The sequence below is a fragment of the Sturnira hondurensis genome, unplaced genomic scaffold (assembly GCF_014824575.4).
Source record: "Sturnira hondurensis isolate 20B ecotype Veracruz unplaced genomic scaffold, ASM1482457v3 Scaffold0020237, whole genome shotgun sequence".
Lineage (NCBI taxonomy): Eukaryota > Metazoa > Chordata > Mammalia > Chiroptera > Phyllostomidae > Sturnira > Sturnira hondurensis.
The window spans coordinates 7,861,656-7,887,904 of record NW_028092868.1 but is presented as its reverse complement, the minus strand read 5'-3'; positions in this window follow the sequence as shown (position 1 = coordinate 7,887,904).

Genomic DNA, 26,249 nt, shown 5'->3' with positions numbered 1-26,249 from the left:
CACCCCAATGTTCATAGCAGCACAATTTACAATAGCCAAGTGCTGGAAGCAACCTCAGTACCCATCAATAAATGGGTGGGTCAAAAAGAATGGTACATTTACACAGTGGAATACTACCCAGTAGAAAGAAAGAAGGAGCTCCTACCCTTCGCAACAGCATGAATGAAACTGGGGAGCATTATGCTAGGTGGAATAAGCCAGGTGGTGAAGTGGAACCTAATCAACAAAACAAACAACCAAGCAAACTATAACTAGAGATGTGGAAATAAAGAACAAACTGACAGTAACCAGAGGGGGAGTTGAGGGGAGATAACAGGGGAAAGAAGAGAAAGGGTTGTCAAAGAACATGTGTAAAGGACCTGTGGACAAAGACAACAGGGTGGGTGAGGGGGGGAAATGGAGACAACTGTATTTGAACAACAATTTTTAAAAAGAAGTGAAGCACGAAATGGAGTAATTAATACTCCTGGGAGCAATCAAACTGCAACAGGTATGAGATTTTGTAGCAAAATGTCTTAGATTCTCTCCATTTTTGTGGGACACTTTCAAACTTTCTACATTGTTACCCAAAGGGGTCACCTAAGGGTCAAGTCAGTTACTCAGAAGCCACTGATGAATTCAGTATGGGGTTTGTGCTTTTTCCATCTCCCTTTCTCCGCTTCCTCACTAGTGAGTTTTGAAATCTCCTTCCAAATAACTGCCTGGACTTGAATATATGCTTTAGTACATGGCTTTGGAGGAACACAAACAGACAAGGATCTTTACCTTGTGCCCCCCTTGTTTAATTTGTACCCCATCCATCCTCTTCACAAGAACTTGTGTCACAGTTCTGTACAGTGTGGGGCAAAAGCAGGCTTAGCTGGTAGCTGTAGATAAGCAACCAACCTGAATAAGGTTCCCGGAAACTCACTTTTACCTTCTGTTTAGCTTCTAACAGTACTTTTGTCGGGTTATTGCTATGATGGGAAATGGGTTGGTATGGTCATGTATTCACTCAGAGTTGGAGAGATGAGTGAGTAGGTTTTGTAGAAGCATCTTTAAAACTTTTAAGTGCCATTACCATTTTCATCCATACTTCCTCTCATGAAAACTCTTGGAGAAACAAATTGTACTTTTTAAGTACTTTGAAATTAGCATTATTCTGAAGGTGATGCTTGTGATTACAAACTGCTCAAGCAGTTTATTGAGATAAGACTCAGCTTTCCTTTCAGAGTCCTGGCTGGATTAATAATGCTGTTTATCGTTCCTGCTCCTCTCTTTTTAAGACACCTAACCTCTACTCTCTGGAAAAGGAAAATAGCATACTTTAATATACACTGAACCAGTGCCACGTGCTTTTTGAAAATTACTCTGAACATCCATCGTCAGAGATCTCTCAGGAAACATCTACCTTTCGGGGAAAACCCTGAGAGTTATGAGAGAGTGAATCGTAGAAACAAGATTTGAATCCAGGCCACCTGACTCCAAGCCAGGAAATATTCAGTAAGATTTAAATGAATATTTTTCAGATGAGATAAAGTTTTAAATATTCAGCGATAATAAGCTGCTATTCCAGAGGTACCTAGCCTTGGCCTATCTCTGAGGTACAATTAATTCTATGGATAATGGTGACCAGGACCCCACTGATGCCACAAACGTGGCTTAGAAAGTAGAAAAAAAAAAGCTAATTGCCAATCAAGAAGTCAAACCCTATGAAATATTATGTTTAATATTTATCATCTTTTTCCAGATGATGAAATTCAGATTTGAGGAACTGAAATAAATTGTCCACATTCACATACCTTGGAAGTAATAGAGCCACCTAAGCTGCCTGACTATTTGTCCAACCACCGTAATTGTGTCTCTATTGTATAAATCATGGTGCTAGAAATAACCAACATTGCTTGACCTTAGCATCTCTTTCAAAGACTTACTAACTCTCTTAGCTTGCCTAGCAAACACAAATGTGCCTTCAACCAAATTAGCATTTATTATGAGGGCCAGGACTGCCCGTGGTAGGGAATATGAGATTGAACTTCAACAGAATTGTGAAAACAGAGTGGTCCTGGGTAAGCAGAAATCAATGGACATATTTCTGCACAAGAGAGGCTATCAGACTTAAAGGAAACAGCCACACTCCAATCTCACCATGCTGGAGTCCTTTAGTTGCTTATTTTTGATGGATGTGTTATCCCCAAAGGAATTAAGGAAAATATGTACTTCACAAGTGCTTAGGATATATATATATATAAAGAGAGAGAGAGAGAGAGAGTGATATAGAGGTAACAGGTTAGGCATAACACATAAGTAGAAGAGACATAAAATGCATTAGGATAAATATTATAATTAAAATTATTAACATTTTATAAATAGATATGTATTCATTGTTTTGATATTATCTTTACTGTATTTTCCATTGTCATGCATCCCCTTTATATCCTCCCCTCCCTACCACACTGTTGTCCATGTTCACACTGTTGTCAGTGAGTCCTTTTTCCTTTTTCCTCAACCCTTCTACCTGCTAACTCTCCACTCACAGCGCTCTCATTCTGCTCTCCATCTATGAGTCTGTCCCCATTTTCCTTGTTTGTTCAGCTTGTTCATTAGGTTCCCCATATGAGTGAAATCATATGGTATTTGTCTTTCTCTGGCTGGCTTATTTCATTTAGCATAATGTTTTCTAGGTCCACCCATACCATAGAAAAGGGTAAAATTTTCTTCTTTTTTATGGGTAAGTAGTATTCCATTGTGTAAGTGTCCTATGGTTGTTTTGTCCCCTTGTCTACTGATAGACACGGGCTGCTTCCACAGCTTGGCCATTGTGAATAAGGCTGCAATGAGCATAGCGCTGCATGTGGAAACGGTTTGAAAACTATATTTTTGTTAAGAGGTGTTTTGACCTTTATACCTCTATTACATTAGTAAATTGTAGTTTTTAAATTAGTTAATTAATTTTAATAAGGAATACATACACAGAATTTACTTTAAAACGTCTAAAGGTTAAAATCAAAAAGAACTGTTACCAACCTTCTCCCCACCTCTTTTAGCCTCCATCCTTAGAGAAAACCACTGTTACAAATTCTGACCTTGGATTTGCAGAGACGTTTTCATCAGAGTGGTTTTTGTCAGTTCAGTGTAAACCTACCTATTCTATGCTATTTAAGAGTGTAACAATACCCCATGGTGTTTATGTCATGTCGGACTGTATTTGTTTGCTGCAGTGAAATTCCGAACGTTTCATCACTGTTTTACAGCTCCCTCTGCAGTACTGCTAAAAAGTGGGGACTGAAGACTCTGACTCTCTGTAAAGTTTTTATTACCAATCTGCAAAGTAGAATGGAAATTGAGCATCAGCACCTAAAAACTTTAATTACAAATTGAAGATGGCACAATAACTAGGCATATATTCACTAATTATTAGTCTGCTGTGGATTGTGAGGGAAAAGACTCTGATTAGAGTTTTACAAATCCAACACTTGGTTCTGACTTATGAACAGTAACTAATACAGTACAGGTACTACATAAACATCTGTAGAAAGAGTAAATGAGTATGTATTCTTGTTTCTAGCCTTATTGAGAGGTATGATTAACAGGTAAAAATGTGTATTTTAAGGTGTACAATGTGATTCTTTGATGTATCTATACATTGTAAAATGATTACTATAATCAAGTTAATTAACATATCCATCACCATATTGGTTGTCAATGCTGTGCCTATGTGTGGTAAGAATATGATATCTACTCTCTTAGTAAATTCCAAGTATACCTACACAATATAGTTTCATTAATTATATTATATTATGAAATATAATTATGAATATAATTATATTATATTCACCAAGCATTACAGTAGGTCTCCAGGAATTATGCATCTCATCACTGAAAATGTGTATTCTTTCATCAGTAGCTCCATTTTTCCCCACTCCCAGCCTCTAGTAACCACCATTATACTGTTACTATGAGTTTGGCCTTGTTTTGAAGATTCCACATGTGAGATCATGTGATACATGCATTTCTGTATTTCACTTAGCATAGTGTCCTTCAAATTCATTCATATTGTTGCAAAAATCAGGATTTCATTTTCTTAAGGCAAAGTGTATTCCTATGTGTGTGTGTGTGTGGGGGGGGTGTCTGCACTCTCTTCTCCTGAAATATTTATCTATCAACTTAGTTTTTTTCATATTTTGGCTACTGTAAAAAATGTTGCAGTAAGAATGCAAGAACAGGTCTCACTTCAAGATAGTGATTTTATTTCCTTTGGCTATCTACCAAGAAGTGGGATTGCAGGGTCACATGATAGTTTTATTTTTAAGGTTTTGAGGACTATTCACATTGTTTTCCATAGTGACTGTTCCAATTTACCTTCCCACCAAGAGTGTAATAAGGTTCTCTTTTCTTCACATCCTTGCCAACACTTGTTATCTCTGGTCTTTTGAGTGACAACCATTCTAACAGGTGTGAGTTGATATTTTATTGTGCTTTGTGTTTGCATTTCCCTGATCAGAGTGATATTGTACATCTTTTAATATAACTACGGAACCACAAATAGCCCCACATATCTAAGCAGTCTTGAGCAAACAGAAAAGGCTAAAGACAGCACATTTCCTGATTTAAAATCATATTAGAAAGCCACAGTAATCAAAATAGTATTGTACTTGCAAAGAAACAGACATATAGAGCAACAGAATGGAGTCAAGAACCCAGAAATAAATTTGTGCGTGTGAAGTCAACACATTTTTTAAAAAGACACCAAGAGTGCACAGTGGGGATAGGATAATCTTTTCGATAAACCATGTTAAGGAAACTGGACATCCACATGAAAAAGAATAACACTGAAACCTTAACTTACTCCACACAGAAATGTCAGCTCAAATGGATCACAGCCGTGAATGTAAGACCTGAAACCATAAAACTAAAGAAAAACATAGAGGGAAGCCTTCTTGACATTAGCAATGATATTTTGGATTTGACACCAAAAGTAAAGGCAGCAAAAGCGAAAGTAAACTGGTGAGACCACATCAAACTGAAAAGCTCCTCCACCGCAACGGAAACCACCAACAAAATGAAAAGTCAACCTTTTCCATGGGGGGAAACATCTGCAAATTATATCTTTGATAAAGGGCTAATATCCAAAATATATAGAATTCGTACCACTCATGAGCAAGAATACAATCCAATTAAAAAATGAGCAGAGGACTTGAATAGCTAATTTTGCCAAGAACGCATACAGAACGGCACCCACCTGCCTTAGAAAAATACATTCTTAGCTTCCACTCGTGTGGGTCAAGAGGGAGGCGGGGGCCAATGGTCACCCTTCCAGCCCAAACATGAGGTAGGCAACTCCAGAGAAAGAAAAAGAAGCTAACCCAGTCTTGCCTTGGAGGTAGTCACGAATAAGCTAATCTATCTTCTCTGCATAAGTCTAGGTTTTTCTCCAGAATTTCTGAGAAAGTTGGAGTGGTGACATAATACTTCTATTGGCTGGCCCTGGAATATGAAGAGAATAGCAAAAGGGTTTCCTCTTATACAGAGGAGAAACAAATTGAGCTCCGGATGTCAGGAAGAGTGGAAAAAGATAATTATCTTAAATGGAAATGTAGGGCCAAGCGAGAAAGTACCTGAAATTGCTCTGGAAAAAGCCATCATTGAAAAATTAGGATGAGATGATATATTAGCAAGAGGGAAAAAAAGAAAAGTGTTGACCATGACCACACTGAATTTCATTGTTCCAATTAAACTTTTATTAAAATTAAAAAATCAGTATAAAATATCAATATTGATTTGAGTGGCATTGATAAAAATTACTACTTAAGAGAATAAAATTATATTTTTAGATGCAATGCTCTTTTTAGAATGTGTGAAGATCTGTTTGCTGGGAGAGTCTGGGGTGAGCCTGCCGTTCTTGCTAAGAGTAGTACATGTTGTTACTAAGTAAAGCAAACAGGTGTTAAATGCCAGTTGTTCCTGCTGCCTCAGGAAATCTACCCACCATTGAAAATGTCAAACTCGGTTCTGAGCCCATAACTCACGTTCACAAAGTTACTATTTGGATTTCTTTGGCTTTCTGTTAGTACTGCTTCAGAAAAATAATTACTAGGTGCCTGAATAAATACAGAAATATTAATGAACCATTAAATAGTGTACTGGAAAATAATGGGATAAATCTTATTTTTTAAGTAGTCAATTATGGAGGCAAATCAATCGTCTTGTGTCAGCGGGATCCCAAATAATGTTACTCTCTTCAAACATCCTTTGTCCCAACGGATACTCTTTCCAAATATAGAACACGTGGGGATTCTTGGCTTGCTATATTATTTCAGATATAGTTGGGGCTGCTGTAACTTATTTTCCACATTACAATGGCTTAAGCAAGATAGACTATTTCTCTCCCAGAGGAATCTGGGGCGTGTACCATGGTCTTATGATGTCTAAAACCAGCCCTCCTTCCACACAGTTACTTTCCAGTCATTGAGTATTGCCCGCATCTTCATGGTCCGAAGTAAACTCACAAGCCTTCCAGCCTGTATGGGGGGAGAAAGATAAGAGGTGGCCACACACACAGTTCTTTTAAAACCACGATGGCATTCTGCTTACATCCTGTGTAATAGAGCTGAATGCCACAGCTACAAGGCAGCTTGTCGAGTGAACTCTCATCTGAGAAATCATTGGCACGGTGGAACTCTAGAGGGTTTACTGCCGTGAGAAAGAAACACGGCAAGAATTTTAAAGACAAGTAGCGGAGTCCACACCATGGCTGTGTGAAATAGAGGAATTAACTGCCCCTGGGGAAGATGGTCTCAACCAAAATCGTCAACACGCAAGCCATGCAAAGATCATTTATACTTGATTATGTAAAATTATAAAATGTTGCACAGCAAGTGAATTAGCAAAAGATAGATTTTGAGAATCATCTTAAAATGCAGATGAAAGATACTTCCAACCCCAACAGTTCATGTAAATTGATAGGGAAAAGGAATATATCACAATAGAAAGCAATGCCAAATGCCCAAAAAGGGATGAAAACGCGATCAAACCCACCAGTGAGGAAATGTAAACTAACGTGATAAAATATTGCTGTCAGCACCTAGTGCATAAGATTTACAAAGTTTCAGTCTCTGTTCCAGCAGAGGTCCGCAGAAAGGCCTGTCTGTTCACTGTTCTGGGGGAAGAGCAAAGAAAAAGCACATCAAAAATGAAGATAAAATTATAAAAAATAAAAATCAAGTTGTTTTACATAAATGTACATAGACATAAATATTTTAAATTAAAAACTTAGAACCAAAAAACACATGTTCCTCTACTTCCACTACCAAATTTTGATCACAGTGACACAATCTTTGGGCAGAGGGCTTGTGTTTTTTTCCTTTTTGTCTTTTGAAAAACAAACATGAAAAACATGTTTTCTTTCTCAGAGAAACAAGATACACATATGGTTAATCTGTGGATTATGGATACACATATGGTTACCTCTTCGCATTAGCTTCATCTTTTGACTGTAGAAAACACCTAAGGACTACAAATTTTTTTTTGAGATTCTGGTCTAATTTGAGGTAATGTTGAGTTCAGAAGGATTGAGGATTCCCCTATAAACCATTAGCCTTTTATAGGTCTTTAATATAATGTTGGTTAAATAGCATTCACAAATTGTTCAAATTAAGTAATTATTTAATAACATGCACCAAGCTCAAGGTACTCAGAAGAACAAACTACTATGAATGCGATTATTAAATTATCTGACAGCAACATACACTGTGGTGCTTGTACATGACATTGAAAAAGCCCTCAAGCATTATGGTTGAAAACGTACCTCTTCCCTCTCTTGATCTTACCCTTATAGTATTTATGCATATCTCATCTCTTACCGTTACCATTCACTACTACCCTACAATATTATTATGATCTTAACTTTTTTATTGAGTATATCTGATACTATTAAAAATAGTGTAAAACAATTAGGCACAAAATTTGACTTCTGTGGGTGAATTAAATCTGTCTCAATTACCTGCATACTGGTTGGCGCAAGAAACTTCCTCCAAGGTTGTGATGGTTGCATGTTGCTAACCTGCAGGACAAAGATGTCGCATGTTACATTCCACTGGCTTGGCTTCTGAACAAATGCATGCAAATTGACAATAAGTCAAAGTTGTTTTAAAAATGGAATATTAAAGCCTACATAGAAATACAATAAAAATATAAAAGAAGTAAAAAAAGAACTAGAGTCCTGGCTGGTGTGGCTCAGTACATTGAGCATGGGCCTGCGAACCAAGGGGTCGAAGTTCGATTCCCAGTCAGGGCACATGCCTGGGTTGCAGGCCAGGTCCCAGGAGGGGACTCACGAGAGTCAACCATACATTGATATTACTCTCCTTCTCTCCTTCCCTTCTCCTCTACAGATAAATAAAATCTTAAAAAGAACTAGATATTAAGGTGAATACACATAGTAGCAATAAAGGACTTTCATTTAACAATTACTAAATGTACTATTGTTAAAGTAATACTCCACATATATTGCAGATTTCAGAAAATCAAAATATTTTCTAAATAACTTCCCTTTAGTGTAGAGAAGGAGTAGGCATTTACTTCATTGCCAAAGGGTTACAATTATGACTTTTTAATTACTGTTCCATGAACGTGTGAAGAACAGAGATTTGCTACTTACAGTTAACTTGCTTTTGTGGTACAGGGCCGCTTTCCAAGCAGATTGTCCCCTTCAACATAGAAATGCAAAGAATACCACAAAATCACAATATAGTAGTACAGCATATATAAAGCACTCTTATTACCACAGAGAGTTGTCAACATAGCTAAGCCATTAAGGCTCCTAGCTTTGTTACTCTAGCAGTGAGTTGTTAAGAGGATAGCCCATGAATTTCACTAGGATATTTTATTGAGAACATCTTTCTCTGCAGGACAAATTCGATTCTTAGTCTGGCAGGAAAAATTTGCATCAGCTACGTGTTGAACTCCTTAAACACTGGGCAAATTAACAGAGAAGAGTGATAACCTTTAAAAGGAAAAGACATCCATGATCTGACAGCTGTGGCAAGATGCAGGGTAATCAAGATGCCCCTACAGTGAAGTAAAATATTTTAATGGAAGCACAATAATTGATCAAAGAGACATTCAGGCCTCCTGGGTCTGGAGTGAGGCTATTCCAAGTCCTTAAATCTGCCATAAAGCTCTAATGGACACCCAGGGGGACACTTCTGACAATTTATTTTAGTTTAAGTGAATTCCAGGACCTTAAATTAGCTGAGAACCTAGTCACTTGCTAGATTTGCTCACATTTTCTGTTTCTGATTGCTTTATGGATTCAATTTAAATTTTGCATCATTACTAATTTCATGATAAGCAGCAAACAGCTAAAAGATATGTCATTGAATAGCCCCACCCATCAGTAAAACTCATTTTCTGGAAGGGTCTGATTTTTATCTTCTATACACATGTGTGATCCTTGGTTCAAGTTCTTAAAATACTCTCTCATATTTTGCTCAAATACTAGCTCAAACCATCCTTTATGTTTGTGTAAGTTTTATCTTTTTTTAAAAAAAATGATATCACTGATGACCCTGGCCAAATAGCTCATTTGGTTAGGGCATCATCCCAATACCCCAAGGTTGAAGGTTCAATCCCCTGTCAGGGCACATATAAGTATCAACCAATGAAAGAATGAATAAGTGGAACAACAAATTGATGTTTCTCTCTCTCCCTCCTTCTCAAATAAATTAACCTTTTTAAAAAAAATGGTATCACTTGTATAATAGTGATGCTAACATACCATATTAACCAACCACAAATTTATGCTCTCTTACTAATATTAGAATAGAATCTGGTGGTTCTGAGAGATCCTTGTGAAATTACTTTCCTTTCTTAGACAACTGCAGAATGACTATGGAAGGAGAAAGCCACTGGCTTGTAAAATATAGAGAAGCTTCTTCCAAATAACCTCTTCAAGTATGCAAAGTTTTTGAATCTCACTGGGACCACTTTCTGTAATAGAACTGCCATTGGTTTTAATCTGTCAGCTAAATTAGTATAAATTTGAATAAAAAATAAAAAATACCTTGTGCTATAGGAACTGAACCCCCACCCCCATCACAAATTCTTTGGGAATCCACATTATTCAGAATAATTTACTAAATACCTATACAACCTGAATACTTTGATAATTCCTTCCTCCTCTTCACAATTCATGAATAAATATAAAAAGCAGGAAACCAAAAAAAATCTAACAGAAATAAAGGCTTCTTGAAAACCATTCCTCATTTTCAAATACAAACTTTCATAAACTCTTTTCAATTCATTTTGAAAATTATAAGTAGATATGATAAAATTTCCCATGCTAAGTGCTCCATTTGATGAGTTTTAGCACATGTGAATTATTTTGTAACCACTCCCACAATCAAGTTATAGAAGACTTACATCTCTCAAAAACATTCCCTCAAACTCAATTGAATCAATATTCTTCCATCACTCCCAGCCCCTGGGGAACACTGCTGTCTTCTGTCACTAAAATGTCATCACTTGTATAACTTCATACAAAATAAACCATACCCCTGGCCAGCTACTTCAGTTGGTTCTCAATATGACAAGGTTGTAGGTTCGATCCCCAGTCAGGGCGCATATAAGAAACAACCAATGAATACATAAGTAAGTGTAACAAGAAAGTAATGTTTCTCTCCCTTCTTTGTCTCTGTCTCTCTTTCTCTCTAAAAATCAATAAAAATGAAATAATAGATTATATGATATTTTGTGTCTGGCTTCTTTCACTCAGCATAAAATTTGATCTTGCTACTTTGCACAATGTGAACCCCCTCTGCGTTTCTGTTGTAGTATTTAGACTATTTACATTTATGGTCCTCAGTAACATAACGCCAAATGTTTTCTGTTTGTTCCCTTTATTCCTTGTTATTTCCCTCTGCCTCTGCTTTTTATCCAAATTATTTGTGATTTTATTTTTGCTTTAGCTTTATCAGCTCTACCACTTTGTTTTATTATTCTATAGTTGCTCTAGGTTTACAATATAGATCTTTAGCTTATTCCACTGTATACTTAAGTAATATAAGCCCACTTAGCCCTGGCTGGTGTAGCTCAGTAGATTGAGCCTAGGCCTGTGAACCAGATGATCGTGGTTCGATTCCCAGTCAGGGCACATGCCTGGGTTGCAGGCCAGTTCCCAGAGGGGGACACATGAGAGGCAACCATACACTGATATTTCTCTCCTTCTCTCCTTCCCTTTCCTTCTAAAGATAAATAAATAAAATTTTAAAAAATAATATAAGCCCACTTAGTGTATAACACCTCACTAGAGTATCCCTCCATTTCTGCTTCCCTTCAACATATGCTATAAAACCCACGACATATTATTATACTTGCTTTAAACAGTCTATTGTATTTTCAAGAGATGGAAAGCAAAACCTGTTATATTGGTCCACATATTTCTCATTATTGCTATCCTTCATTTTTAAGTATTTTTAAAAATTTTTAAATTACAGTTGGCATACAATATTGTATTAGTTTCAAGTGTACAACCCAGTGATTAGACTTTTACTTACAAAGTGATCACCCTGATAAAACTAGAACCCATTTGACACCACATGTGGTTGCTGCAGTATTTATTATTGACTATATTCACTATGCTGTATTTTACATCTTCATGACTATTCTGTAAATACCAATTTGTGCTTCTTAGTCCCTTCACCTTTTCCACCCATCGTCCCAATCTCCCTTACGTCTGGCAACTGTCAAAATGTTTTCTGTATCTACGAGTCTTTTCATTCTGCTTGCTCATGTGTTTTGTTTTGCAGATTCAACATACAAGGGAAATCATATGGCATCTGTCTTTCTCTCTCTAACTTATTTCACTCGGCACAATACCCTTTAGGTTCCTCTGTGCTGTGGCAGATGGCGAGATTTCATTCTTTCTTATGAATGAGTTACATTCCATTGTGTGCGTGCATCCCTTCTTCTCTACCCACCATCTACTGGTGGAGAGTTAAGTTGCTCCCATATCTTAGCTATTGTAAATAATGCTGCAATAAACATATCTTTTCTCAATTCAGTGCTTTGGGTTTCTTCAGATAAATTCCCAGAAGTGGAATTGTAGCCTCCTTCTTTGTCTCTTATTATAGCTTTTGTTTTAAAGTCTTTTGTTTTTGTCTGATACAAGCATTGCTTCCCCCGCTCTTTGCTTGTTTGTTTCCATTTTTATAAAATGTTTTTCATCCCCTAATTTTCATTCTGTGTGTGTCTTTCAATCTGAAGTGAGTGTCTTATACCCAGCATATGCAAGGGTCATGTTTTCTTATCCGCTGGGTCACCCTATGTCTTTTGTTTTGAGCATTTAATCTATTTGCATTTAAAGTAATTGGTGATAGACATGTATTTATTGCAATATTATTATTTATATTTCTTCTTTCCCTTCTCCTCCTCCTCCTTCTCTCCTCCTCCTTCTAGAAAACCATTTAACATTGATGGTAATACTGGTTTGATGGTAATGAACTATTTTAGCTCTTTATTATCTGGGAAGCTCTTTATTTGTCCTTGTTGCTGAAGGTAAATTCAAAAGGAAAAGTTTTGTTCAGGTGCCCCAGCTAAGGAGAATGGTGAATTCCTGTCTCAAAGCAGATTCGCCCTCCCCTCTCAAGCCCAAGAGTCTTAACGAATTAAGGAGGGGAGGGCTTTTTTCTATCTAATTATCTTGCTAGCTTTTGGGACCTCAGGCCTTGCCCATTCATTTTTCCAGTTTTTGTTGTGCAGGGGCCCTGTCCCGTCCTCTTTCTAGCTTTTGGCAGTGCTCAGTGTGAGAACCTTACCTCATGCCACCTTGGTCCATGGGGGAGACTCCCCAGAGTGCCCTGTCTGCAGTGACAATTCTCCCCTTGAAAACTCTGGACCTTTGCAGTCTTACAAGGGTAAATGATGGAGGTCTCATCTTCTGTAGTGTCTTCTTGCTGTCGAGAGATGTAGTCTTACCTATCCCTGGGACCAAAGATTCTTGCTGTCTGCTAAAAGAAGGGAGTCAAAAATGCAGGGAAGCCTTTATGCAAGGAAGAAGGATTTCTGTCTTCATAAGGCTACATACACTGTAGGTAGTGGATGGCCCCACTGAACAAGTGAAGTTGGTAACCTGCTTTCTATTTCAAGACATGGTGTTGCGGATGAGCTTCCAAAGTGAGATCTATTGTGTAGACAAGAAATCAATTATTTAAGGATGCATATGCCTACTTGTACAGGGGGTATTGTAGTGAAATCAAGAACTAGAGGGACTAAAGCATCCCCACAATATAATCCTGAGTGGGGCTGTGGGATACGTTTGCTGAAAAAGCCAGTATCTGGGACATTTGGACAAAGCATGGGCATAAAGTGTAGCAATTGGTGAAAAATAATAATAACATAAACACTAACATTGTCATTTATCTTTGGGAGCCTCTGTCCCTTTCTGAAAGAGGAATTTTAAATCTCCTTCAGGACTATAGGTCCAGCTCTTTTGCAGTATCAGCAGAAGCTGCAAGATCCAAGTCCTGCCCAGGCAGTGCCAGCTTTATTCACGGGTGGTGGATTCAAGACTTGATTTCTGTGAGCTTTAGAGAAGAACGTGTTGTCAGCAGGACATCATAGGGACAAGTCCATTGCCTGGCTAACTGCCATTCAGGACCTTGAGTCATCCAGGTCTTAGTAAGACTTGTTCTCCTGGCTAGAATGCATGTAAGGACTCATCCGATGGGTAGATGGACCTACAATGATCAAACTTGTACAAAGTCATTAGTGTTCGCCCTAAATGTTGTACATATTGTTTGATTTTTAATCCATGTTCTAAATCTCAAACAGGTATTCCTAAAACAGAAACTTGGAAAGGTCTCCCATTAACTATTTTGAAAGGGCTTGATTTAAGCTCACTCTGGGGCATTATTCTAATCCAGAGCAAGGCAATAGGGAGTGCCTGGTCCCATTTCAACGTGTTTCCCAGAATATTTCACCAGGGTCTTCTTTATTGTGTGGTTCACTTTCTCACTCTTTCCTATCAATTGAGGTCTCCAGGATGCATGTAGTTTCCATGGAATCTACTGTGGAAGGTGCCTGTACTACCCTGTGAGGGGTTTCTGAAGTGAATGATAGCCCATTGCTGCTTTGAATGCTGGAAGAAAGCCCAAACCTAGAAATTATTACCTTGAGTAGAAAGTTTTGCTATGTCAGTTTCCTTCTCAGGTCTAGTGGGATGTGCCTCTACTCGTTCAGAAAAGGTGGCTACGGAAACTAATACAAATTTGAAGTTTCCTATGGTTTTAGACATCAACATATAGTGAACTTACCAGTCCTCAAATGGCCATATCCTTTTATATCATACTCCCTTTCCACTGGGGGCATGTTCTGTTTTAGGATTATTTTTGGCACATATCTGACAGGTGTGGATAATTTTCTGAATGATTCTCTGTAAATGAGGGTCCTTCAAATGTTGTTTAATGAGGTTCATTAAAGCATGCCTTCCACAATGAATCTTTTCCTGTAGGTGTTTGTGGATGGAATAGACAAAAGCTTCAGGGAGTAAGATCAAATCATGAGTATTGCTCTTCCACATAGAATTAGGGTCAGTGTCAGAGAATCCCAATTCACCCCCCCCCCCTCTGGTTACTGTCAGTTTGTTCGTTATTTCCATGTCTCTGGTTTTATTTTGCTCACTTGTTTTGTGATTAGGTTCCACTTGTAAGTGAGATCATATGGTATTTCTCTCTCACCACCTGGTTTATTTCATTTAGCACAATACACTCCAGTTCCATCCATGCTGTCGCAAAGGGTGGGAATTCCTTCTTTTTTTCTACTGCATCTTTCCTATCATTCTAAATGATAGTTTTTCTGGGTACAGTAATCCTGAAAAGCATAATAAGTGGAAACTGAAAAGAAACGGAATATTTGACGGGAACACAGACCCAGAAAAATTAGCAGAGCAAGGTTAGACGTTGCATCTCCATGCCCTTGCCTACTACTGCAGAGGCTTTAGATCCTTCTCATCATTTGCTATGCAGCCTACCTACCAGAATGGCACATCTGACCAGTGCTTTCGTGTACGGCATGATCAAGAAGTAAAACTATTCCCACAAGCCTTTGACTAGCAGAATACTTGCAGCATGAGTCACAAGATGCATGTGTGATCGTCAGTGCATTGGGCCCTTAGTCAGATCTTTTGAAGTTCCTCACTCCTGTTTAGTTTTCTGTTTTCCAAGCTCATGGCAACTGAAATAACAGGATTTCCATGGAGATATTTGTGAAGGAAACCCTAAGTATAAAGAAAGAAACAGAAAACTATTGAGGCTGAGAAAAGCTGAAAAGATGTATATTGTTTTAATGATTTCTAATTCCAAAATTAAAAGCAATTTTTATCTTGTATTTAGGAAAAACATAATGGTAAGCACTTTTAGGCATCTTCTAATTTGTATTTTGTTAATAAAAGTAGTGTACAATTAATTTAATTAAAAACACTGTAACTAAATTGTGATATCCCACTTAACAAATAAAAGAATAGACGGGGGAAATTAAGTAACTGGACCTAATTAATAATAAATGGTAGATTGTGGTTAAAAAACTCCATTCCTCTGAATCCATAGTTTAAGTTTTTGAATCCTATTTCAGTTGCTATTTGCAATTCAGAAAGTTCAGGTAGTATGCCCATAGTCATCTGGTACTTGGCATAGTAAGAATGTGAAATTTTGCCTACTTGATTAAAAATTCTGTTGCTAGTACCCATTAAATTATACTAACCTCTCATGAGCTATAAAGACATCTGTTCATTTATCTATAATAGAAGACAATTAATAAAATTATGCATTATAGCTCTGGCTACATTTCTCATATAACCTCAAAGGAAATTATTTCAATAAATTCTTTTAATTTTATGTCAGCTAGAAACAATTATAATTCTGATTTTACCCCAAATATCCATGGAAACATATTAAAAACTAATTACAAGAAACCCAAATACCATGAGAGAAATTAAAATGAACATGAGACAGAGTAAATTTGAATTTTAAAAGATCAAAAGGATCTTTCTGCGCTTGTAAATGTATTATAATAAGCAAAATAATTCTTACCTGATTTTTGGCTACAACTGCTTTTACCTAGATTTTAGGCATATTTTAGAAGGTTAAAAATGCTATTACTTTAAATATTGCTAAATTGTTTTAAAATAGAAAAATTTCACTAAAAATTAAATAATAAGACACTATGTTATCTATAAGAAATCCAATCTAATTATCAAGATAAGATATAGGTTGAAAGTAAAAGGACGAAGAATAATACATCATGGTAAAACCAATAAAAGGAAAGCTGAAATACTGTGTTAAATTTAGACAAGAAAAATTTACATGTAAAGAATATTATCAGGGCTAAAGAGAGATTTTATATAATGATAAAATGCTCAGTTTCCCAATATGACATATAATCCTAGTGTGCATACCCCAAACAATAGAGGATCAATATATATGAGGTGGAAACTGGCAAAACCTGTGACATCAAAACTGAAGACATTATGAGAATTGAAAACAATAGACTAGTAGCTCTCATGAACGTACATGGAAAAGTCTTCAACAAAAGATTAGCAAATATAGTATAAAGAATGATACCTTAAGAGTAAGTGGAATTTCTTCTAGGTATGCAAGTCAAGTTCAACAATCACCTACCAATGTAGTCCACCACATCAACATGCTAAAGAATAAAAACTGTATGATCACATCAATAGGTGCAGAAAAAGGACTTGACAAAAACTAAAACCCATTTATGACAAATAAAGGACCCCAACAAAAACCCTCTTAGCAAACAGGAATAGAAAAGAACTTTCTCAAGTGATAAAGAACATTTATAAAAAGCCTACAGTTAATATCATACTTAAATAGTTAGAGATTGACCACTGTCTCCCTAAGGTGGCAAAACAGAGGAAAAAAAAAGTCCCTTTCCAGTAGACTAAGTCATCATTGCATTGGTGGGCCTAGGTAGCGTAGTAGGACAAGCAAAGCATAATGGCTCATTTTATGTGTCGTCATGACTGGACCACGGAATGCCTGATACTTGATCAGATGTTGTTCTTTGTGTTTCTGTGAGGGTGTGTTTGGATAAAATTAACACTTACCCTGGTAGACTAAATTCAACAGGCTACCCTTCATCATAGCAGTGCGTTTAATCCAGGCAGTTGAAAACCTGAATAGAACTAAAATGTTGACCCTGCCCTGAGCACGAGAGAATTCTTCCTGTCTGATGGCTTCAACAGGGACATTGACTCTCTCCTGCCTTCAGATTCTAAATGAAACCTAGGCTATTCCTGGGTCTTGAACTTTCTGTCTTTCCCATGGGAAATACACCACTGGCTCTTCTGATCCTCAGGTTCAGAGTCAGATTGGAACTAGACCATTGACTTTCCTCCTGAGTCTCCAGCTTGTTCACTCACCCAATACAGATCTTGGCACTTTCTGGTCTCCATAATTAGGTGAGACAATTTCAGAAATTCTCTCTCTCAAGATTTCCTACAGTGACTTCAAGAGGTATGGTATCGTGACAAAACAGAAACATAGATCAATGGTACATTGAATTGAGAGCCCAGAAACAAATTCACACTTACACAGTCCACTGATCTTCCTGAAGGTGTGAAAGCAATTTATTTAAGTTTGATTATCAACACACTGTGCTATCTTGAACATGCATAGACCATAAAAAGGAAAAAGAACCTATATAGAGTTCTTACATACATTTAATGTAAAATGGATCATAGATCTAAATTATTAAACCTCTAGAAGAATTCAAATGGGAAAATATATATGATCTTGATTTTGGTCATCAAAACAAGAAAAATCTTAAAAACAGAGCCAAGAGCAGTAATATATCCTCGATGGAATCCTGGCACTGAAAAATAGATGAAGACTAAGAAAATTTGAATAAATTATGAACTTTAGTTAATAATGATACATCAGTATGGATTCATTAGTTTTGATGAATGCATCATAATAATCTAAGGTGTTAATGATGGGGGAATTGGGTGTCCAGTATATGGGAACTCTCTCTGCTATCTTCACTATTTTCCTACACATCTAAAACTGTTCCCAAATTGAAACTGTGTTTTTAAATCAAGAATGAAATGTTAACAGAAATTATTGCATTTACTTCACTAGCTACTGAAATACTAGTAAACTCTTTCTCCCCCTGCAAGGTAGACAGGGCCCGATGGTCTGCTGCTGGGTCAGCAAGCAAACCTTGGGAACTGTGTTCTCTGGTCAAACCGGTGTTGATGAGTGTTTGTGCTTCTCTTGGCAGCCCTTTCTTCTATGACACAGATTTATGACCCTTTGACTTTGATGTTTGGATATCTACTAACCTCTGTCTTAGGAAAAGCGCTAAGTTCAAGGACAACAGAAGGGGAAAATGGAGTGGTTTTGGAGCTACTTCGCTGAAGACAGGGGCAATCAGCTCTCAGTAGTCTGTCTAAATAAAATATTCAGTAATCAAACCATAAAAGTCTATACTCACAAACTCTGTAATCCATATAAAGCCTCTGCCTATTTCATTTGAAACTTCATTTATTTAAAGCTTAAAGATTTTAAGGAAAAAATTGTAAATGGATTTATAAAGCAACACAATTATGTCCAGATTTTTATTTTATAAAAGTGCAACAGGGTTCTTCAATTAATGGTCCTCAGATACGTATGAAAGGAATTTGGATTTTAAAAACATAATCTTGCCTTCTGAAACACATCCAATGACTATAATTACTAACAAGGTAGATATTAATATGAGACTCCTGAACCTATAAAATAGAATTTACTTCCACTGTTATGGGCCCTGGAGGTTGAGGCTAAGGCCAAAGTTTCAGACTCTGCCTAATATGCGCCTGTCTGGTTTGGCTTCATCACTCTGTTTCAAAGACAGAGAGAAAGAGAAAAAACTCACACACAAAGCTGAATATTTGTACACTGTAGAATATATACAATGTCTTTTGCCTCAAATGCTAGCTGGTTTTATGCTAATGAGAAAGTATGCACCTCAGAATAGCTATTTAACAATGAATCATTGTAAACTGTTCACATGGGGGGCATTTAAAATACTTTATTCCACTGCCAGTAAAAGCAGAAAAAAAATCACTTTATATTTTTGGCAAATTAGGAGGTACTCAAATAGTTCCAGAAACTAAAACAATGTATTCTGAAAATTCAAATAATACTTTCCTTACTCCATGTTAGTGAAAATAAAATCATTTCTGAAGATTGTTAACAATGGCAAGAGATATTCCAATAATAATTTCAATAAACATACTAAAAAATGGTTAAAGCAACTGCTGATCTTACTTAAGTAAATTCTGGGATTCAACTACTATGAGGAAATTTGGTTTCTACTGTAAATGTTGAGCGAAATAAGATCCAGAAATTAAAACTGTTCTTTAGATAATGATGAATGCATTCTCAATTTTAATGTGAAAAATAAAGCTGGGTCTTCCACTGCCTTCTCCCCAGAAGGCTTTCCTTTTCATTTCAGCTTTTTTTTTCACTCCTCTGAACCCAAGAAATCACTAGCACCTTCCCTTCCTATTATGTTAGAGAGAGCTCCTTGTTCATTGTCTGTGCACTTTCATGTCCCACCTGAGCAAAGTACTAACAGTTCTCTGTGCTTTTGGAGGGGCATAATGTGTGCATGGTGGGAGAGTTATGAACGTACATTTTGATCTTTGGATAGGGTAATGCATTTCTTGGAGAAACTTACCTGAGTGTAATACTTGTGTATCATAATCGTAAGTATGCCCTTCTGATGCTGCCCTGGGCAACATTGCTTTGTTATGTCTTTAAAAGCTCTTTCATAAAAATGTATGTATCTCATCACACTATTCTTGTATATATGCATGTATATGTGTGTATAGTATGTGTGTAGGGGGGGGGGTTCTGCACGACCAGGAATTCATCCTTCACTCCAGTTATCTGAAGACGTTTCAGTTCTTTGGGATCTTATTCAGTGGCCAATGGCTATAACCTAACAACGAAGCCCTTTGTGATGTATTTATCTCTAATATAAATCAGCGAGCTCACAAAGTAACACTTCCACTAAATGTGAGGGATATGCCACCCAAAAATGGACACCACAGTTTGTTACAAACTCGACTCTAAATGCCACTTAAGAAAACCAAATGACACTACTGATTACGAGATCAGTTTTGGTTGAAATAAAACCAACACCCCTGCTTAATTCATGATGATGGTAAGTTGGTTGACTGTACCAAGCACTAGGAAAGAAAATATTTGCCTTATTCTTTCTTGTGGTTAAACACAAGTGATGGATCTGTGATGCGGATCCTGGCCTGCAGGATCCGTGTGTTGTGGTTGCTATGAACAAATACACACAGACAACAGAAGTCCTGTGGAAAAAAAGGGACAGCATGGCCACTCTCTGAGGGGGTGGTGATGAGAAGGTGAGAGGGTCCCCACCCCTGCCTGGACAGGCTTTTATTGCTTTTCTGGGTACATTACATGGAGGATCGTCTTCATTTACTATGCACAGGTTCTCTGCAGGTGATTACCTTTTACAGGTAACAAAGGAAAGAATGTTGCTAATTACTTCAAGGAGAAGGATGTTACAGATCAGGGGGGAAAGTGGTTGACCTGGTCACACACTGCATACTTGGGACGTTCACCTCAGATTTTAAGAAGTTGCAATAAGCACTGTCTGCCTCAATTCAGAGTGAGGGAGTTTTAGCAAAAGCACCTCTCGTAGCAGTCTAAGTACAATGCAGGCCTGATTCCCCATGGGAAAACCTCTCCATGGGCATGGTCCTGTGTGCCAACTTGCTTCCCACTGGTTTTTCCACATGGCCACTGAGCTACATTTCCACAACACACCGAACAGTTTCCTATGGCTTTAGAATGGTAATAGAGCTTCCTTCCTGTAGGCACTGTGTTACTTACAGATGCCTATGATGAGTGCCGCAGAGAAAACCTCCAGCGATGAAAACACCTCATACACATATGTCATTTGGTGTCCATAAAGCAGGTTATATGGGGATCCCAAATACAGAGGCACATGTCATTGATGAATGATGTGACCATGACCAAGGTCTCATGCCTTCATGCTAGGAGTGTCATGAACTCCAGCCACATTTGGAGAGGGAATGCAATTTGTAGCCACACCAAAATGTGGGCCTACTGTCACCTCTTCTAATATTTTCATGAACTCCTTAATATCTGGCTTGTATATTTAATCTTTACATTTTGAGATTCTGATCTAAATACATAAAGTTCAATAAAACATATCTTCAGCTCATTTTTGCTTCTGAATCTGTCGTTTTCTCTCCAACTCTAAACATCTGCATAGACGAAGGTCGCTTACATATTTACCATGTTGTTGTTTATGGTGCATAATCCTCTAGGAAAAGTTCTTTTGCTGTAATATAAGTAAAAACACTTCTTTGTACATGCATTTATTTTTTGTCATTACAGAGAATGAAACATATAAGGCCTGGTTATCCTAAACAGAGTAGAAATGCTAGAAGGTGAGCCCAGGAGGCGTTGCGTATTCATTGCTGCTTGAGGAAAGAAGGAAGGGAGGAAAGAAGGGTCACGTGACAGAGAATGCTAATTCCCCAGGAAGCTCTCAGTGATAACCAGAAGAAGCCCTTTGATATGACTGTAAGTAACAAATTTCTCTGGGAGAATAAGAAGCAGGGTGGTTCTAGAATTGTAGATTACTTAGCCCCAGCACACAGGCCAGCTGTGCCCAAGCCACAGGTAAACCCACTACTCTTAGCCATGGTGACCTTTGCAGTAACCTGCTGCTACCACCCGTGGGCAGGTAATCACATCCACAAGATTACTTTTCCTTCTTATTTTTATTTCAATATTCCCTTAACTTTAAAAGTCTGCAGGGTACAAACACTATAAAGTCATTCATTAAAATATTTAGTTGAATGGATAGCAACATCATACAGTACATTTCATAGTGCCTCTTCTTCTTGGCAGGGCAATTAATAAAGCAAGTTTGTTTTATGTCCTGAAGATTAATAAGCTGGGGCTATAGCAATGTACTATACAGAGGTGCTTTGCATTAGAAACTGTTTTGCTTCTGTTTCCTGAAAAGTATATGCCAGCTGCCTCAAATCTATTTCAAAAAGTAGGCAGAACAGATGTGAACCCACAAACAAAATAAACAGCATAAACTCATAAACAGCATAAATTAGGGGGTGATTTGTAGGGATGCAAGTCAACTGGCTATCTTGAAAGAGCACATAGAATGAACATCTCTTCTGGAATCCAAGAATTAAACCAAGCAGAGCTTCTGTGACATCTTTCTTTTAGGAGCATCTGTGGGTATATGGACACTGGCAATTGAAGGCACAAGTAGCAGACACAGTGTGATATGGAGGACCGCACCAGCCTCTGGTGTGTGAATCTGGTTTTGCTCCATGTATCCTGGCTAACGGGAGCCTGCGTTACCTGGAGATGTACAGAGCACTTTGATGCCAGGATCTGCCTTCCCCATTGGCTTACCCGGCCTCATTCAAGACCAGACTCTGTTCTAAGACAAAATTATGATGAGAGACAGGATTTATGAATCAGGAGTGATCCTTGGGATATAAGGAGAAATAGCTTGCATTCCTTTGTTTTCCTCGTTTTTCACTTACACTATCTAAAAACTGCATGCGCTGATAGTGTAGTCATCCTATAAGTGATGATCTGCAGCTCAGAGAGCTGAAGGGACTTGTCCACAGCCACAGAGGTGGTACTTGAGAGAGTCAGATCTGAAATTTGGGCTTTCTAACTTCAATTTTTATGTTTTTTTTCAACTCCCTAAATATGTCTATCCAAAAACTGAGATAATACAATGACACTGTTACTGAAGCCATGGTCCCTCAGGGACTCCAAATGCCCTGGCCCTATATCATTTAATCACTTCAGTCTCTTTGTTCCATAATACACAGGAACATGTTGCTATGTAAACACACCAGCTTCCTTGATTCAAAAGGGAGGCATATGTTCCCGAGAAGAGAGAAAATAAATTGTCCAAAGTGAAAAGGCATGGAGAATAACTAGGAACTAATAAAAGTTGGGAGCTTGCCTAGGCCTAGAGATTTACGCGATAAGAACTCTCGAGTATAACATGTAACGTAGATGTTGGGAGACTGTTTTTAAATTAAATCCCTTACTCTGACTTTGTGCTCTGAATAGAGTATCAGCCACTTGCTGATTTCCAGATAGAAACAGCATCCCTGGGGCAAACATCCGCTCATTCACACAACAAACTTGCTGTTACAGCTTACAACACTAAATACTTCCAGGTCTGTGACAAACACTGATGCTGCAGAAATGACAAAAGACCAGGAACTCTCTCAATCTTACAGGACGAGGAATGCTTTCACAGACCGGAACACCACATTCTGTAGCACACCAGCCTTCAGTACATTCATTCTGAACCTAATACCACATTCCCCTGTCACATGCTAACCCATCAAGGGCAGCGTCCATGTTTTATTGATCTTCATTCACCAAACCTAGCAGGGAATCCTTGTAACACAGGAAAGTGGATCTCATTGTTACTCACATAGTGTTGCGACCTAAGGACTTACCGACTCCAGCAAACCAGGCATCGCCCCAGGGCTATGTGCACTGTGTGCATACGTTCAGTGAGAACAAACACTCCTTCACCACTTTGGCACCTTTCCCGAGCTTGCGGTTCAAGCGAAGGAGGCACTTGTAATGGCGGTAGCCTCCCAACGCGGACTTCCCCAGAGAACATGCGCTACAGATGGTCTCATCATTATTTGGCGTAGTAGGTTGAATGATAACCCCCGACATGGATTATGGCCACCTCTTAGTTCTCAGAGCCCATAACTGTAATCTTAACTGGACAAAGGGGTTTTGCAAGTGTAATCAAGTGAAGGAACTTGAGATTGAGACGCTCATTCCGGGTTAGCTGGGTGGTCCTAAGTCAAATTACAAGTGACCTTAAAAGAGAAAGGCAAAGGGAGACTTGGGTCAGACACAAAGGGAGAAGACACAGACAGAGGGGAAGAGGCAACGTGACCACAGGGGGGGAGGTTAGTGCGACAGGGCCGCAAGTCAAGGAGTGCCAGCAACCACCAGAAAGTGGACGAGGCAGAGCCGGGATTCTCCCCCAGAGACTCCAGAGGGAATGCGCCCCCGCCCCCCCCCAACACTGAATCCGGACCTCTGGCCTCCAGAACTGTGAGAATAAATGTCTCTTGTTTGAAGTCACCCAATTTGTGGTCACTTGTTAGAACAGCCACAAGAAACTAATACACTTGGTTTTGTTCTCTGGTTTCACCTCATGGTGATGCCAATGCATTTCTGTCTTTTCAGAGCAATGCCTTTCTCCGAGTCCAGGGGTTATGTCTTAGTTTGCTAGGGCTGCGGTTAAAAAAAATAACATAGACTGAGTGGCTTAAACAATAGACATCTTTTTCTCACAGTTCTAGGGGCTGGGAAGCCCAAGATCGAGGTGCTGGCCAATTAGGTTCTTGATGGGCACATCCTTCTTGGCTTGGAGACAGCCGCCTGCTCACTGTGACCTCACATCGCAGAGACTGGAAGCTCTAGTGTCTCTTCCTCTTCTTCCAAGGACACTCACCCCACCATGGAAACTCCACCTTTATGGCCTCACTTAAACCTAGTTACCTGTCAAAGGCCCCACTTCCTAAAACCATCCTATTGGAGGTTAGGGTTTCAACATGTGAAATCGGGGGTCAGGGACACACACATTCAGTCTGTGAGAGGTCCATATTCCAACTTACATACGTGTAAACTACACTCCCCAAGATCTTTCATTCTTAGAGTACTCTGAGTTCTCACTGTTTCTTTAAGGAATGCATGTTCAGCTTACAGGAACCTTGCACCCTGCTCAGCAGTAGCCACTCTAGGGACAAAGTCCTCACTTTTTGCTGATTTGCAGGCTACTCTCAGAATTCCTTGTTGACACTCATATCATGCATTCAATGGTGAGCCATCATTGCACACTTTCACTTAAATATTTGGCACAGTTTCTGTTTGTTTCTTTTAGTGAAGGGTCACAAATTTTAGAAGCTTCTATAGCCATACAAAATATTCAGTCCATTACTGACAGGATGATATAATAAATGAATGAATATCCAAACAAGTAGTGTCTGCTCCACGGACATTTTACTTTTTCAACACTCCTCTACAAAACACAAACATGCTCAGATGCTGAGAGTGGTCCCCAACTCCCAAGCCCCAAGATTAAATCCCTGCTTCACCAACAACCCTCTGTGCACTCTTGGTGTGACTTAGACTCCCCTTGCTCCAGGTTTGCCTTCAAGAAAATGAGGGTCCCAAATAAGAATAGCTACAATAAGCCTAGCGGCAGTGTCAGGATTGAATGCGTTAATCTATGTGAAGAGTTTAGAAAAGTATTGGGCACACAGGATACTCTGTATCAGAATCAGTTGCTACTGTCATTATGGACATTTCATTTCACACAGTCTGAGATTTTAGAAAGACCACCTCTTCTGAATCCATACAGTGGACATGGAATCACATGGGGCTGCATCCTCCTTGAATGGACTCCTCAGTACTCGGAGTCATCTCTCCTAATCTGTGCTCCCCTTGGCACTCATGCTACTTGGAGAAATCGAAGATTCTTTGAAGAAAAAGATCACTTCTTGGTCATTTTGCACCCTCTTTCCAAGTATAGGACCCTGTGCCCATTTGCTTTTCAAAGGTAGATCTTGAAATGAATGCACTGATTAGGTTAATTCTTCTTGAATGATTTTTCTAGTGATCGTTCAGAGAACTGTCGGCAGCCTCCTGGGCTTTCTAAAAGTGCCAGTGAGGAATGGTAATGATGGCTGCTTCTGACAGGCCCGTTCCTTGCCTATACTCCAAAAATGTGACTTGGGGCTAGTGTGGAAGTACTTTGAAGTGAGACAGAATAGCTTGAAAGCTATGATTAAAGAAGACTTGTTTACAAAATAAACTTCAAGATTATAGGAAAACTTCCTCAGTGACTTTTTTAGGTCTTTGATTCAATGAACCGGATCCTGCTTTTCTCCCATGGGGTGAAACTGACCTAGACCACAATAGAGAGAGTCTCGCAGATACGCTTGCCAACTCCACGCCAGAGACAATTAGTGGGTAACAAACTACAGCCTTTAAAGAGCAGGTGGAGGGATGATGAACAAAAACAAAATCAGTCTCTGGCTCTATCTCCGTTTACACTGACCATTCATAATTTTCGTAAACATCTAATTAAAGAGAAGACTTTTCATTTTTTATCCCGGA